A 17645-nucleotide genomic window follows, 5' to 3' on the forward strand; every position below is an offset into this window, starting at 1 on the left:
TTTGCATTTTCCATTAATATTGTCATTTTCTTCTTTTCCTGTTTGTTTTTATTTTTTCTCATCCATTATTTATTTTTATTTTTAAAATTACGAAGAATTTTGAAATTCATAATTTGTTCAGATTTTTGATTTCTTTCCAAATTCACTTGAAATTCATGAATATTTTTAATTTCATCAAAAATATATATTCACGAAAAAAATCACAAACTTTTTCCATATTCGCCGACATATTTTTATCAATCTTTTTGTTCTGCAAATTTTGATATATTATATGTATTTTTCTGAATTAGGATGATTTAGTTAGCATTTTTCCAAGTTTGAAAATTTCCATATAGTCCCGGTTTGTGTCTCCAACCGGGACTATAGGTTAGACCCCTTTAGTGCCGGTTCATGGCACGAACCGGTACTAAAGGTTGGCCCTTTAGTACCGGTTTGTGCCACAAACCGGGACTAAAGGGGCTCGTGGGGCCCCGGCCTGACGCCAGCCTGCCACCACCCCTTTAATACCGGTCCGTGGCACGAACCGATACTAAAGGTTCAACACGAACCGGCACTAATGCATAGTTGTTCGAACCGGTACTAATGGTACCATCAGTACCGGGCCAAAATCGAACCGGCACTAATGTGTCTCATATAAGGTCCTTTTTCTACTAGTGATAGCTCTCCGAGGCCAAACGAGCTACGGGCTATGGCAGTACAGAAACAACCGGGCAAGATCCACCGTACCGTGCCACAAGGTGGCCGCGGGCGGCAAAGTGGGTCATCGCTTCCTTCCTCACGTCTACGATCACGATGCGCAGAGACATGTCAGAGGCGTGAGCAGGTCTGTTTTTCTTTTTTTCGGATGGAAAAAATATTTCTTTTTTTTTGCGGATGATGAGCAGGTCTGTTTTCCACAAGTAGCCTGCTGACGTGTTGACGGAGACCTTCTTGCCATCTGCGACCTTTCTCGTGACTTCTTTGGCCATGGCCATTGCCAAGTCGTCTCAAGTCACGTGTTCTCTGCTCCCTCAAAGCGCAAGAACGGTGCACCATGTATGAACTCGAGTGAACTTCATCAAGCTTTATATCGACGCCGATGGATTATTGGACCTTTAATGCGTCAATTTAACTCGAGCCGCACCATTAGTTTTTTAGATAGATTCCGGAAGCTAATATTTATGTGAATTCATGTTCGATGCTTATGTCCAAATCATTTGTTATTCCGCAGATGTGTTGCCCCTATTGCACAAGCCCTTGTAAGCCTTCTGTTACTTCCGGTTTTTGGGAAGTTTCTAAATTATGTTTGGTTTATTTTCCTACTGGGTTTTTTGACCGGTTTTGTTCTTTTTTCTAGTTTGCATTTTCCATTAATATTGTCATTTTCTTCTTTTCCTGTTTGTTTTTATTTTTTCATCCATTATTTATTTTTATTTTTAAAATTACGAAGAATTTTGAAATTCATAATTTGTTCAGATTTTTTATTTCTTTCCAAATTCACTTGAAATTCATGAATATTTTTAAATTCATCAAAAAAAAATATTCACGAAAAAAATCACACACTTTTTTTATATTCGCCGACATATTTTTATCAATCTTTTTGTTCTGCAAATTTTGATATATTATATGTATTTTTCTGAATTAGGATGATTTCGTTAGCATTTTTCCAAGTTTGAAAATTGCCATATAGTCCCGGTTTGTGTCTCCAACCGGGACTATAGGTTTGACCCCTTTAGTGCCGGTTCGTGGCACGAACCGGTACTAAAGGTTGGCCCTTTAGTACCGGTTTGTGCCACAAACCGGGACTAAAGGGGCTCGTGGGGCCCCGGCCTGACGCCAGCCTGCCACCACCCCTTTAATACCGATTCGTGGCACGAACCGGTACTAAAGGTTCAACACGAACTGGCACTAATGCATAGTCGTTCGAACCGGTACTAATGGTCCTTTTTCTACTAGTGATAGCTCTCTGAGGCCAAACGAGCTACGGGCCATGGCAGTACAGAAACAACCGGGCGAGATCCACCGTACCGTGCCACAAGGTGGCCGCGGGCGGGAAAGTGGGTCATCGCTTCCTTCCTCACGTCTACGATCACGATGCGCAGAGACATGTCAGAGGCGTGAGCAGGTCTGTTTTTCTTTTTTTCGGATGGAAAAAATATTTCTTTTTTTTTGCGGATGATGAGCTGGTCTGTTTTCCACAAGTAGCCTGGTGACGCGTTGACGGAGACCTTCTTGCCATCTGCGAGCTTTCTCGTGACTTCTTTGGCCATGGCCATCGCCAAGTCGTCTCGAGTCACGTGTTCTCTGCTCCCTCAAAGCACAAGAACGGCGCACCATGTATGAACTCGAGTGAACTTCATCAAGCTTTATACCGACGCCGATAGATTATTGGACCTTTAATGCGTCAATTTAACTCGAGCTGCACCATTAGTTTTTTAGATAGATTCTGGAAGCTAATATTTATGCGGATTCATGTTCAATGCTTATGTCCAAATCGTTTGTTATTCCGCAGATGTGTTGCCCCTATTGCACAAGCCCTTGTAAACCTGCTGTTACTTCCGGTTTTTGGGAAGTTTCTCAATTATGTTTGGTTTATTTTCCATATGGGTTTTTCGACCAGTTTTGTTCTTTTTTGTAGTTTGCATTTTCCATTAATATTGTCATTTTCTTCTTTTCCTGTTTGTTTTTATTTTTTCTCATCCATTATTTATTTTTATTTTTAAAATTACGAAGAATTTTGAAATTCATAATTTGTTCAGATTTTTGATTTCTTTCCAAATTCACTTGAAATTCATGAATATTTTTAATTTCATCAAAAATATATATTCACGAAAAAAATCACAAACTTTTTCCATATTCGCCGACATATTTTTATCAATCTTTTTGTTCTGCAAATTTTGATATATTATATGTATTTTTCTGAATTAGGATGATTTAGTTAGCATTTTTCCAAGTTTGAAAATTTCCATATAGTCCCGGTTTGTGTCTCCAACCGGGACTATAGGTTAGACCCCTTTAGTGCCGGTTCATGGCACGAACCGGTACTAAAGGTTGGCCCTTTAGTACCGGTTTGTGCCACAAACCGGGACTAAAGGGGCTCGTGGGGCCCCGGCCTGACGCCAGCCTGCCACCACCCCTTTAATACCGGTCCGTGGCACGAACCGATACTAAAGGTTCAACACGAACCGGCACTAATGCATAGTTGTTCGAACCGGTACTAATGGTACCATCAGTACCGGGCCAAAATCGAACCGGCACTAATGTGTCTCATATAAGGTCCTTTTTCTACTAGTGATAGCTCTCCGAGGCCAAACGAGCTACGGGCTATGGCAGTACAGAAACAACCGGGCGAGATCCACCGTACCGTGCCACAAGGTGGCCGCGGGCGGCAAAGTGGGTCATCGCTTCCTTCCTCACGTCTACGATCACGATGCGCAGAGACATGTCAGAGGCGTGAGCAGGTCTGTTTTTCTTTTTTTCGGATGGAAAAAATATTTCTTTTTTTTGCGGATGATGAGCAGGTCTGTTTTCCACAAGTAGCCTGCTGACGTGTTGACGGAGACCTTCTTGCCATCTGCGACCTTTCTCGTGACTTCTTTGGCCATGGCCATCGCCAAGTCGTCTCAAGTCACGTGTTCTCTGCTCCCTCAAAGCGCAAGAACGGTGCACCATGTATGAACTCGAGTGAACTTCATCAAGCTTTATATCGACGCCGATGGATTATTGGACCTTTAATGCGTCAATTTAACTCGAGCCGCACCATTAGTTTTTTAGATAGATTCCGGAAGCTAATATTTATGCGAATTCATGTTCGATGCTTATGTCCAAATCATTTGTTATTCCGCAGATGTGTTGCCCCTATTGCACAAGCCCTTGTAAGCCTTCTGTTACTTCCGGTTTTTGGGAAGTTTCTAAATTATGTTTGGTTTATTTTCCTACTGGGTTTTTTGACCGGTTTTGTTCTTTTTTCTAGTTTGCATTTTCCATTAATATTGTCATTTTCTTCTTTTCCTGTTTGTTTTTATTTTTTCATCCATTATTTATTTTTATTTTTAAAATTACGAAGAATTTTGAAATTCATAATTTGTTCAGATTTTTTATTTCTTTCCAAATTCACTTGAAATTCATGAATATTTTTAAATTCATCAAAAAAAAATATTCACGAAAAAAATCACACACTTTTTTTATATTCGCCGACATATTTTTATCAATCTTTTTGTTCTGCAAATTTTGATATATTATATGTATTTTTCTGAATTAGGATGATTTCGTTAGCATTTTTCCAAGTTTGAAAATTCCCATATAGTCCCGGTTTGTGTCTCCAACCGGGACTATAGGTTTGACCCCTTTAGTGCCGGTTCGTGGCACGAACCGGTACTAAAGGTTGGCCCTTTAGTACCGGTTTGTGCCACAAACCGGGACTAAAGGGGCTCGTGGGGCCCCGGCCTGACGCCAGCCTGCCACCACCCCTTTAATACCGATTCGTGGCACGAACCGGTACTAAAGGTTCAACACGAACTGGCACTAATGCATAGTCGTTCGAACCGGTACTAATGGTCCTTTTTCTACTAGTGATAGCTCTCTGAGGCCAAACGAGCTACGGGCCATGGCAGTACAGAAACAACCGGGCGAGATCCACCGTACCGTGCCACAAGGTGGCCGCGGGCGGGAAAGTGGGTCATCGCTTCCTTCCTCACGTCTACGATCACGATGCGCAGAGACATGTCAGAGGCGTGAGCAGGTCTGTTTTTCTTTTTTTCAGATGGAAAAAATATTTCTTTTTTTTGCGGATGATGAGCAGGTCTGTTTTCCACAAGTAGCCTGCTGACGCGTTGACGGAGACCTTCTTGCCATCTGCGACCTTTCTCGTGACTTCTTTGGCCATGGCCATCGCCAAGTCGTCTCGAGTCACGTGTTCTCTGCTCCCTCAAAGCACAAGAACGGCGCACCATGTATGAACTCGAGTGAACTGCATCAAGCTTTATAACAACGCCGATTGATTATTGGACCTTTAATGCGTCAATTTAACTCGAGCTGCACCATTAGTTTTTTAGATAGATTCCGGAAGCTAATATTTATGCGGATTCATGTTCAATGCTTATGTCCAAATCGTTTGTAATTCCGCAGAGGTGTTGCCCCTATTGCACAAGCCCTTGTAAACCTTCTGTTACTTCCGGTTTTTGGGAAGTTTCTAAATTATGTTTGGTTTATTTTCCTACTAGGTTTTTCGACCGGTTTTGTTCTTTTTTCTAGTTTGCATTTTCCATTAATATTTTCATTTTCTTCTTTTCCTATTTGTTTTTATTTTTTATCATCCATTATTTATTTTTATTTTTAAAATTATGAAGAATTTTGAAATTCATAATTTGTTCAGAATTTTGATTTCTTTCCAAATTCACTTGAAATTCATGAAGATTTTTAAATTCGTCAAAAAAAAAATATTCACGAAAAAAATCACAAACTTTTTCCATATTCGCCGACATATTTTTATCAATCTTTTTGTTCCGCAAATTTTGATATATTATATGTATTTTTTCTGAATTAGGATGATTTAGTTATGATTTTTCCAAGTTTGAAAATTGCCGTATAGTCCCGGTTTGTGTCTCCAACCGGGACTATAGGTTAGACCCCTTTAGTGCCGGTTTGTGGCACGAACCGGTACTGAAGGTTGGCCCTTTAGTACCGGTTTATGCAACAAAACGGGACTAAAGGGGCTCGTGGGGCCCCGGCCTGACGCCAGCCTGCCACCACCCCTTTAATACCGGTTCGTGGCACGAACCGGTACTAAAGATTCAACACGAACCGGCACTGATGCATAGTCGTTCGAACCTATACTAATGGTACCATTAGTACCGGGCCAAAATCGAACCGGGACTAATGTGTCTCATATAAGGTCCTTTTTCTACTAGTGATAGCTCTCCGAGGCCAAACGAGCTACGGGCTATGGTAGTACAGAAACAACCGGGCGAGATCCACCGTACCGTGCCACAAGGTGGCCGCGGGCGGCAAAGTGGGTCATCGCTTCCTTCCTCACGTCTACTATCACGATGCGCAGAGACATGTCAGAGGCGTGAGCAGGTCTGTTTTTCTTTTTTTCGGATGGAAAAAATATTTCTTTTTTTTGCGGATGATGAGCAGGTCTGTTTTCCACAAGTAGCCTGCTGACGCGTTGACGGAGACCTTCTTGCCATCTGCGACCTTTCTCATGACTTCTTTGGCCATGGCCATCGCCAAGTCGTCTCGAGTCACGTGTTCTCTGCTCCCTCAAAGCACAAGAACGGCGCACCATGTATGAACTCGAGTGAACTGCATCAAGCTTTATACCGATGCCGATGGATTATTGGACCTTTAATGTGTCAATTTAACTCGAGCTGCACCATTAGTTTTATCAAATTTGCAAAAAATAGAAAACTGCACGCATTTTTGGGAAACTAAAAAATGAAAACCAAAATTTTGATTTTCATTAATTAGTAGATGTTTTTTCTACCCCAAAAAATAGATGTTGTTTTTCCAGTAAACAAAGCAAACCAGACAGGCGATGGGGGGCGGCTATACCTCGCTTAAAGCGAGCAACCTTCTGATTCGTTGAAGTCGCGCGAGCGTATGGGCCTATTTGTTTTTTATAACCTTTTTTGTTTTCATTTTTTGCTTTGATTTTTATAATTTTGATTTAAACTTGCAAATATTCTATATATATATATATATATATATATAAACACTCTACAAAAATATAAAACATATAAACCAAGCACTTAGAAAATGATATAGAGAAAGTGTTTATCATGTATACAAAAAATGTATACAGAAGAATCAAATATGTGTGTGCACATTTGTTAAAATCCATTAACGTACTTTTTCAAAATGTGAAATATTATAAAAAATACTTAAATTTGAAAAATTCATGACATTTTCTAAATGCACAAACATTTTAATTCGACTATCTTTTTCCAAATTTGTTTTTTTATTAACAAAAAGTCATGAATATTTTTCAAATTTACGGACAATTTTCAAACTCATTAACATTTATCTTCACATTCGTGAACGCTTTTCTTAACTCACATTTTTTTATAAGTTCATCAATTTTTCCCAAATTCATGAAGTTTATAAAATTCATGATAACTTTTCGAATTCATGACATTACAATTTCTTTAATCTATAAAAAATGGAGGTCCATCTTTTTTGAGAGAAAGGTTAGTTTTTTGTGAACTAGCAGCTGTTGATTCTCATCTAAAGAAAGTGAGGGAGACGACTGAGGGGAGGTCAGCGAACGCAAGTTGGGTCGTACCACACTAACATGGCATGCGAGCGCTGGCGCGACAACCGGGGATTAAGGTGCTGCTTAGGGGGAGCTCCTATGTGCCACTTATTGCAGCACACAGTCGGGCCTTCGCACCGGGTCCTATGGTGGAAGATTGTTCATAACCACCAGACCTGACAGAGCTTACTGACTAAAAGAGCAGCGCAAAAGTCTAAGAAGGAATGACATTGGCAGATCCGAATTATTTTAAAAGTTCAAAGTGCAAACTTTCCTCTACAAACATGCATATATTTTTGAAACACGAATGTTTTTAAAATTTGTGAAAATTACTTCAAAATGCAATTTTTTTCAAAAAAGTTTTTTAAACGCTAAACTTTTTGAAATTGTGAATACTTTTCAAAAAGTCAAACAATTTTCCAGAACACATTTTATAAAAAACTTGATTATTTTTATAAAAAATGAACATTTTTTAATCATGACCGATATTTGATATTGGGGACATTTTTTGAAAAGATTGAACAATGTTTGAAAACAGGAATAATTTTTGAAACTATGAACAAATTCAAAAGCAACAACTTTTTTATGGTCTACCAAAAAAAATTAAATGCAGGAACTTTTTGGAAATTTCAAGAAGAAATTCAAAGCACGAACATTTTTTTTGAAATGCTCCCATTTTTGAATCTCCCCAAAAATTCAGAAACACAAACAATGTTTGAAAACAAAAATATTTTTTCAAAAAAACGACTAATTTTGAATATGCGCACATTTTTTAAACTCCCGAAATAATTTGAAAATAGGAACATTTTCTGAAACTCCCGAGTAAAATTCAAAAACGTGAACAACTTTTAAAAACACCAACATTTCTTGAAAATGGAACATTTTATGAAATTCCCTAACTAAATTCAAAAACATGAATACAATTTTGAAAACATGAACTTTTTTTGAAAAGGGAACATTTTGTTGGAAAATATGAATTTCTTTAAAATCTTGAACAACTTTGAAAATGAAAATAAATTGGAAAAACAAAAAAAGAAATAGAAACAGCAAAAGGAAAAGAGAAAAGAAAAACAGAAAAATAAAAATATACAAGAAAACGTAAAACCCGGTTCAAGAAACTAGTAGAAGGTTCCCAAAACTGAATTAGAAGGGAATTACGGTTCAAGAAGGAATTCATAATAATATTGAGAACAAACAAGATTTTTTTTTAAATCACAAAACTTGAAAAAAAAATCATCACTATTTGAAAAAAAATGCGAATAAAAGGCTCACTAGATTTTGAAAAAATATTCACGGATCTCAGAAAAAGTTCATCGGCTTGATAAAAATAGTTCATCAAATTTTATAAAAAATTTCATCAATTTTGAAATAGGTTCAATGATTTTGAAAAAAAGTTCATCAAAATAAGAAACATTTCATCAAAATAGAAAAATAGTTCATCGATTTTGAAAAAAAGTTCATCAATTTTGAAAAAAAGTTTGTCAAAATTCATAAAAGTTCATTAATTTTTAAAAAAGTTCATCCATTTGCGAAAAGTTCACAAATTATATTAAAGAACAAATATAGAAAAAAGAAAAAGTTCACAAATTTGAAGAAGGTTCATAAGACTCAAAAGAAGTTTGGGAATTTGAAATGTAGATGAATTTTAAAAAATTCGTGATTTTTAATAAAAGGAAAGAGAAGATGACAAGAGAAAGAGAGTAGGCACAAATAGGTCGCGGTTTGTTTGCGTTAATGACGTATAAAAAATCTAACTTGTCGCAAGCAGATAATTATTCCAGTTAGTTATGTTAACAGAATAGCCTGTAACGGGCGCCTGAAGCGCCAAATAGGGATGGCGTCCTTTCGGTAGCTAGAGTTTGTCAGGTCTTGCACAATGGGTGCTATAGTGGGTCAGTAGCCTAGTGAGGCTTCTATCACTACCCGTAGACTCCATCTGTCTTTTCTAAATTGTTTAGGTTTACTAGGATTTATGGTCTTGCTTTCTTTAACTTAAAAACATTACACCAATACTTTAGAGAAAATGTGTGTGAACATTTTTGAAAATATATGAATGTACTTTTTGAAACTGTGAATAATTAAAATGACATGTTTTTTCTTGTGTGGACATTTATAGAAATTGATGTACATTTATTTTTACAAAGTTGAATATTTTTTGAAAATAGGATTTTTTATAAAAGTTTGTGAACATTTTAAAATCCATATTTTCAAATTAGAATTTTAGCAATATTTGTAAAATAAAAATGAAAACAAACAAATGAAATAAGGCAGAAACGAAAAAAAGAAGAAAAAAAGAAATAAAACCAAGAAAAGACAAATCAGTAGAAAAAGAAATAAAACCAAAAAAGATGCCCTGCCATTCCGACCTTGCAATGGTAGGGCATCCCAGATGCTTGACGAAGGAGGAAGCAGATGTTGCTGAGGACAGATTGTACGACTCGCCACCAACTGCAACGATCGCAAACAACGACCAAAAACACCGCCACTGGGCATGCCCACACACCGTTCGATGAAATGGCCGACTAGACACACAGACACATGTGTTTTCGTTTCCCCATATACATTAAAGGATGATTGACAAGAAGCTTCGCACTGATACCTTGCTTTCTTTCACATCATTTTTGGGATGATTGTTTCATTGCGATGGATATTTTAGGAGACATACATACTAAAATTGATAGATGAAAGTCATGAGTCTATACATTATGACTTGGGAAGATGTGTATAGTACCAAACATCGGGAACTAAACAAAGAAGGCACCAAAGGCAAGAGGTCCGCCATTGGCAACCCATAAAGATGTGTTGTTGTGTGAAACTTAGTTGGCCACAAGCATGGATCCTATTTGTGGAACCGAGCAAAAGGGCGTCAACTATTGGCAATAAATTCACAAAAAAATATGGTTTATCAAACCAGTAGGTGTACTTGGATTGCAACTAATGACCAGTGTCTCAACACAACAACAATACTTTTCTTGGTACCCAAGGAAACTAATGAGATTGCCAGTTTCACTAGCCTTGCTAGTTACAATGATTAATGTATTAGTGAAGGAAATATGCCCTAGAGGCAATAATAAAATTGTTATTTATATTTCCTTATATCATGATAAATGTTTATTATTCATGCTAGAATTGTATTAACCGGAAACTTAGTACATGTGTGAATACATAGACAAAACAAAGTGTCCTAGTATGCCTCTACTTGACTAGCTCGTTAATCAAAGATGGTTATGTTTCCTGACCATAGACATGTGTTGTCATTAGATTAACGGGGTCACATCATTAGAGAATGATGTGATGGACAAGACCCATCTGTTATCTTAGCATAATGATCGTTAAGTTTAATTGCTATTGCTTTCTTCATGACTTATACATGTTCCTATGACTATGAGATTATGCAACTCCCGAATACCGGAGGTGTTGGGGAACGTAGTAATTTCAAAAAAATTCCTACGCACACGCAAGATCATGGTGATGTATAGCAACGAGAGGTGGAGTGTATCTTCATACCCTTGAAGATCGCTAAGCGGAAGCGTTTATCAACGCGGTTGATGTAGTCGTACGTCTTCACGATCCGACCGATCCAAGTACCAAACGCACGACACCTCCGAGTTCTGCACACGTTCAGCTTGATGACGTCCTCGCCTTCTCGATCCAGCAAGACGGGCGAAGTAGTAGATGAGTTCCGGCAGCACGACGGCGTGGTGACAATGTTGGTGAAGAACAATCTCCGTAGGGCTTCGCCTAAGCACTACGGAAACTATGACGGAGGATAAACTAGAGGGGACGGGGTTGCCGGCACACGGCTTGGTGTTTCTTGATCTGTCTTTGGTGCTAACCCTACCCCTCTATTTATATGTTGAGCCTTGGGGTCGAAACTTGGAGTAAAAGCCTCCACAAAGTCGGTTTCACCCGAAAGGCAAGAGTCCTTCTCGGACTCCAGGGCCAGACGCCAGGGTTCCCAGCGTCTGGACCCAGACGCCAGGGACCCTGGCGTCTGGCCCCTGGACTCTGCAAAACTTCCTTTTGTGCTTTCCAAAAACCTTGTGGGCTTTCCCCTTTGGCCCAAATAACGTGTTCTCGTACCCAAACATTTCGGGAAACATCCGGAACCCCTTCCGGTGAATTCCGAAACCCTTCCGAAGATCAAACACTATTATCCCATATATCAAACTTTATCTCCGGACCATTCCGGAGTTCCTCGTCATGTCCATGATCTCATCCGGGACTCCGAACAACATTCGGTTACCAATATGCATAACTCATATAATACTATATCGTTAACGAAATGTTAAGCGTGCGGACCCTACAGGTTCGAGAACTATGTAGACATGACAAAGACAGGTTTCCGGTCAATAACCAATAGCGGGACCTGGATGCCCATACTGGCTCCCACATATTCTACGAAGATCTTTATCGGTCAAACCGCATAACAAGATACATTGTTCCCTTTGTCATCGGTATGTTACTTGCCCGAGATTCGATCGTTGGTATCCAATACCTAGTTCAATCTCGTTACCGGCAAGTCTCTTTACTCGTTATGTAATGCATCATTCCGTAACTAACTCATTAGCTACATTGCTTGCAAGGCTTATAGTGATGTGCACTACCGAGAGGGCCCAGAGATACCTCTCCAACAATCGGAGTGACAAAACCTAATCTTGAAATACCCAACCCAACATGTACCTTTGGAGACACCTATAGAGCTCCTTTATAATCACCCAGTTATGTTGTGACGTTTGGTAGCACACAAAGTGTTCCTCCGGTAAAAGGGAGTTGCATAATCTCATACTTACAGGAACATGTATAAGTCATGAAGAAAGCAATAGCAACATACTAAACGATCAAGTGCTAGGCTAACAGAATGGGTCATGTCAATCACATCATTCTCCTAATGATGTGATCCCGTTAATCAAATGACAACACATGTCTATGGTTAGGAAACATAACCATCTTTGATTAATGAGCTAGTCAAGTAGAGGCATACTAGTGACGTTATGTTTGTCTATGTATTCACACATGTATTATGTTTCCGGTTAATACAATTCTAGCATGAATAATAAACATTTATCATGATATGAGGAAATAAATAATAACTTTATTATTGCCTCTAGGGCATATTTCCTTCAGTCTCCCACTTGCACTAGAGTCAATAATCTAGATTACACTTTAATGATTCTAACACCCATGGAGTCTTGGTGCTGATCATCTTTTGCTCGTGGAAGAGGCTTAGTCAACGGATCTGCAACATTCAGATCCGTATGTATCTTGCAAATCTCTATGTCTCCCACCTGGACTTGGTCCCGGATGGAATTGAAGCGTCTCTTGATATGCTTGGTCCTCTTGTGAAATCAGGATTCCTTTGCCAAGGCAATTGCACCAGTATTGTCACAGAAGATCTTCATTTGTCCTGATGCACTAGGTATGACACCTAGATCGGAAATGAACTCCTTCATCCAAACTCCTTCATTTGCTGCTTCCGAAGCAGCTATGTGCTCCGCTTCACATGTAGATCCCGCTACCACGCTTTGTTTAGAACTACACCAACTTACAGCTCCACCGTTTAATAAAAATATGTATCCGGTTTGCGATTTAGAATCGTCCGGATCAGTGTCAAAGCTTGCATCGACGTAACCATTTACGACTAGCTCTTTGTCACCTCCATATACGAGAAACATATCCTTAGTCCTTTTCAGGTATTTCAGGATGTTCTTGACCGCTGTCCAGTGATCCACTCCTGGATTACTTTGGTACCTCCCTGCTAAGCTTATTGCTAAGTATACATCAGGTCTGGTACACAGCATTGCATACATGATAGAGCCTATGGCTGAAGCATAGGGAACATCTTTCATTTTCTCTCTATCTTCTGCAGTGGTCGGGCATTGAGTCTAACTCAACTTCACACCTTGTAATACAGGCAAGAACCCTTTCTTCGCCTGATCCATTTTGAACTTTTTCAAAACTTTATCAAGGTATGTGCTTTGTGAAAGTCCTATTAAGCGTCTTGATCTATCTCTATAAATCTTGATGCCCAATATGTAAGCAGCTTCACCGAGGTCTTTCATAGAAAAACTTTTATTCAAGTATCCCTTTATGCTATCCAGAAATTCTATATCATTTCCAATTAATAATATGTCATCTACATATAGTATCAGAAATGCTACAGAGCTCCCACTCACTTTCTTGTAAATACAGGCTTCTCCAAAAGTCTGTATAAAACCATATGCTTTGATCACACTATCAAAGCGTTTATTCCAACTCTGAGATGCTTGCACCAGTCCATAGATGGATCGCTGGAGCTTGCACACTTTGTTAGCACCTTTTGGATCAACAAAATCTTCTGGTTGCATCATATACAACTCTTCTTCCAGAAATCCATTCAAGAATGCAGTTTTGACGTCCATTTGCCAAATTTCATAATCATAAAATGCGGCAATTGCTAACATGATTCAGAAAGACTTAAGCATCGCTACGGGTGAGAAAGTCTCATCGTAGTCAACCCCTTGAACTTGTCAAAAACCTTTTGCAACAAGTCCAACTTTATAGATAGTTACATTACCATCAACGTCAGTCTTCTTCTTAAAGATCCATTTATTCTCAATGGCTTGCCGATCATCGGGCAAGTCAACCAAAGTCCATACTTTGTTCTCATACATGGATCCCATCTCAGATTTCATGGCTTCCAGCCATTTTGCGGAATCTGGGCTCATCATCGCTTCCTCATAGTTCGTAGGTTTGTCATGGTCAAGTAACATGACTTCCAGAATAGGATTACCGTACCACTCTGGTGCGGATCTTACTCTGGTAGACCTATGAGGTTCAGTAGAAACTTGATCTGAAGTTTCATGATCAATGTCATTAGCTTCCTCGCTAATTGGTGTACTTGTCACAGGAACCGGTTCTTGTGATGAACTACTTTCCAATAAGGGAGCAGGTACAGTTATGTCATCAAGTTCTACTTTCCTCCCACTCACTTCTTTCGAGAGAAACTCCTTCTCTAGAAAGGATCCGAATTTAGAAACGAAAATCTTTCCCTCAGATCTATGATAGAAGGTGTACCCAACAGTCTCTTTTGGGTATCCTATGAAGACACATTTCTCCGATTTGGGTTCGAGCTTATCTGGTAGAAGTTTCTTCACATAAGCATCGCAGCCCCAAACTTTAAGAAACGATAACTTTGTTTCTTGCCAAACCACAGTTCATGAGGCGTCATCTCAACGGATTTTGATGGTGCCCTATTTAACGTGAATGCGACTGTCTCTAAAGCATAACCCCAAAATGATAGCGGTAAATCAGTAAGAGACATCATAGATCGCACCATATCTAGTAAAGTACGATTACGACGTTCGGACACACCATTTCATTGTGGTGTTCCGGGTGGCGTGAGTTGCGAAACTATTCCGCATTGTTTCAAATGTAAACCAAACTTGTAACTCAAATATTCTCCTCCACGATCAGATCGCAGAAATTTTATTTTCTTGTTACGATGATTTTCGACTTCACTCTGAAATTCTTTGAACTTTTCAAATGTTTCAGACTTGTGTTTTATTAAGTAGATATACCCATATCTGCTCAAATCATCTGTAAAGGTGAGAAAATAACGATATCCGCCGCGAGCCTCAACATTCATTGGACCACAAACATCAGTATGTATGATTTCCAATAAATCAGTTGCTCGCTCCATAGTTCCGGATAACGGTGTTTTAGTCATCTTGCCCATGAGGCACGGTTCACAGGTACCAAGTGATTCATAATCAAGTGATTCCAAAAGTCCATCAGTATGGAGTTTCTTCATGCGCTTTATACCGATATGACCTAAACGGTAGTGCCACAAATAAGTTGCACTATCATTATCAACTCTGCATCTTTTGGCTTCAACACTATGAATATGTGTATCACTACTATCGAGATTCAATAAAAATAGACCACTCTTCAAGGGTGCATGACCATAAAAGATATTACTCATATAAATAGAACAACCATTATTCTCTGATTTAAATGAATAACCGTCTCGCATCAAGCAAGATCCAGATATAATGTTCATGCTCAACGCTGGCACCAAATAACAATTATTTAGGTCTAAAACTAATCCCAATGGTAGATGTAGAGGTAGCGTGCCGACCGCGATCACATCGACTTTGGAACCATTTCCCACACGCATTGTCACCTCGTCCTTAGCCAATCTTCACTTAATCCGTAGTCCCTGTTTCGAGTTGCAAATATTAGCAACAGAACCAGTATCAAATACCCAGGTACTACTGCGAGCATTAGTAAGGTACACATTAATAACATGTATATCACATATACCTTTGTTCACTTTGCCATCCTTCTTATCCGCCAAATACTTGGGGCAGTTCCGCTTCCAATGTCCAGTCTGCTTGCAGTAGAAGCACTCAGTCTCAGGCTTAGGACCAGACATGGGTTTCTTCTCTTGAGCAACAACTTGTTTGCTGTTCTTCTTGAAGTTCCCCTTCTTCTTCCCTTTGCCCTTTTTCTTGAAACTGGTGGTCTTGTTGACCATCAACACTTGATGCTCCTTCTTGATTTCTACCTCCGCAGCTTTTAGCATTGCATATTATAGTTCATCACGAAGCTCTTGTAGCTTGGTGGCGGTGATTGAAGAATTCTGTCAATGACACTATCATCAGGAAGATTAACTCCCAGTTGAATCAAATGATTATTATACCCGGACATTTTGAGTATGCGTTCACTGACAGAACTATTCTCCTCCATCTTGCAGCTATAGAACTTATTGGAGACTTCGTATCTCTCAATCCGGGCATTTGCTTGAAATATTAACTTCAACTCCTGGAACATCTCATATGCTCCATGACGTTCAAAACGTCGTTGAAGACCCGGTTCTAAGCCGTAAAGCATGGCACACTGAACTATCGAGTAGTCATCAGCTTTGCTCTGCCAGACGTTCTTAACATCGTCAGTTGCATCAGCAGCAGGCCTGGCTCCCAGCGGTGCTTACAGGATGTAATTCTTCTGTGCAGCAATGAGGATAATCCTCGGTTACGGACCCAGTCCGTGTAATTGCTACCATCATCTTTCAACTTTGCTTTCTCAAGGAACGCATTAAAATTCAACGGAACAATAGCACGAGCCATCTATCTACAACAAACATAGACAAGCAAAATACTATCAGGTACTAAGTTCATGATAAATTTAAGTTCAATTGATCATATTACTAAAGAACTCCCACTTAGATAGACATCCCTCTAATCCTCTAAGTGATTATGTGATCCATATCAACTACACCATGTCCGATCGTCACGTGAGATGGAGTAGTTTCAACGGTGAACATCAATATGTTGATCATATCTACTATATGATTCACGCTCGACCTTTCGGTCTCCGTGTTCCGAGGCCATATCTGTTATATGCTAGGCTCGTCAAGTTTAACCTGAGTATTCCGCGTGTGCAACTGTTTTGCACCCGTTGTATTTGAACGTAGAGCCTATCACACCTGATCATCACGTGGTGTCTCAGCACGAAGAACTTTCGCAACAGTGCATACTCAGGGAGAACACTTCTTGATAATTTTAGTGAGAGATCATCTTAAAATGCTACCGTCAATCAAAGCAAGATAAGATGCATAAAGGATAAACATCACATGCAATCAATATAAGTGATATGATATGGCCATCATCATCTTGTGCTTGTGATCTCCATCTCCGAAGCACCGTCGTAATCACCATCGTCACCGGCGCGACACCTTGATCTCCATCGTAGCATCGTTGTCGTTACGCCATCTATTGCTTCTACGACTATCGCTACTGCTTAGTGATAAAGTAAAGCAATTACAGGGCGTTTGCATTTCATACAATAAAGCGACAACCATATGGCTCCTGCCAGTTGCCGATAACTTTGGTTACAAAACATGGTCATCTCATACAATAAAATATAGCATCAAGTCTTGACCATATCACATCACAACATGCCCTGCAAAACAAGTTAGACGTCCTCTACTTTGTTGTTGCAAATTTTACGTGGCTGCTACGGGCTTAGCAAGAACCGTTCTTACCTACGCATCAAAACCACAACGATAGTTCGTCAAGTTAGTGCTGTTTTAACCTTCGCAAGGATCGGGCGTAGCCACACTCGGTTCAACTAAAGTGAGAGAGACAGACACCCTCCAGTCACCTTTAAGCACGAGTGCTCATAACGGTGAAACCATTCTCGCGTAAGCGTACGCGTAATGTCGGTCCAGGCCGCTTCATCTCACAATATCGCTGAACCAAAGTATGATATGCTGGTAAGCAGTATGACTTGTATCGCCCACAACTCACTTGTGTTCTACTCGTGCATATGACATCTACGCATAAAACCTGGCTCTGATACCACTGTTGGGGAACGTAGTAATTTCAAAAAAATTCCTACGCACACGCAAGATCATGGTGATGTATAG

The 17645-nt window shown here is 39.5% G+C and overlaps 1 pseudogene; it reads left to right on the forward strand.

Annotated features, from left to right (window-relative positions):
* Positions 1–17645, forward strand: part of LOC123067401 (ankyrin-1-like) — a 142719-nt pseudogene that overhangs the window by 22718 nt on the left and 102356 nt on the right.

Source organism: Triticum aestivum, chromosome 3B (genome assembly GCF_018294505.1).
Source record: "Triticum aestivum cultivar Chinese Spring chromosome 3B, IWGSC CS RefSeq v2.1, whole genome shotgun sequence".
Taxonomy (NCBI): domain Eukaryota; kingdom Viridiplantae; phylum Streptophyta; class Magnoliopsida; order Poales; family Poaceae; genus Triticum; species Triticum aestivum.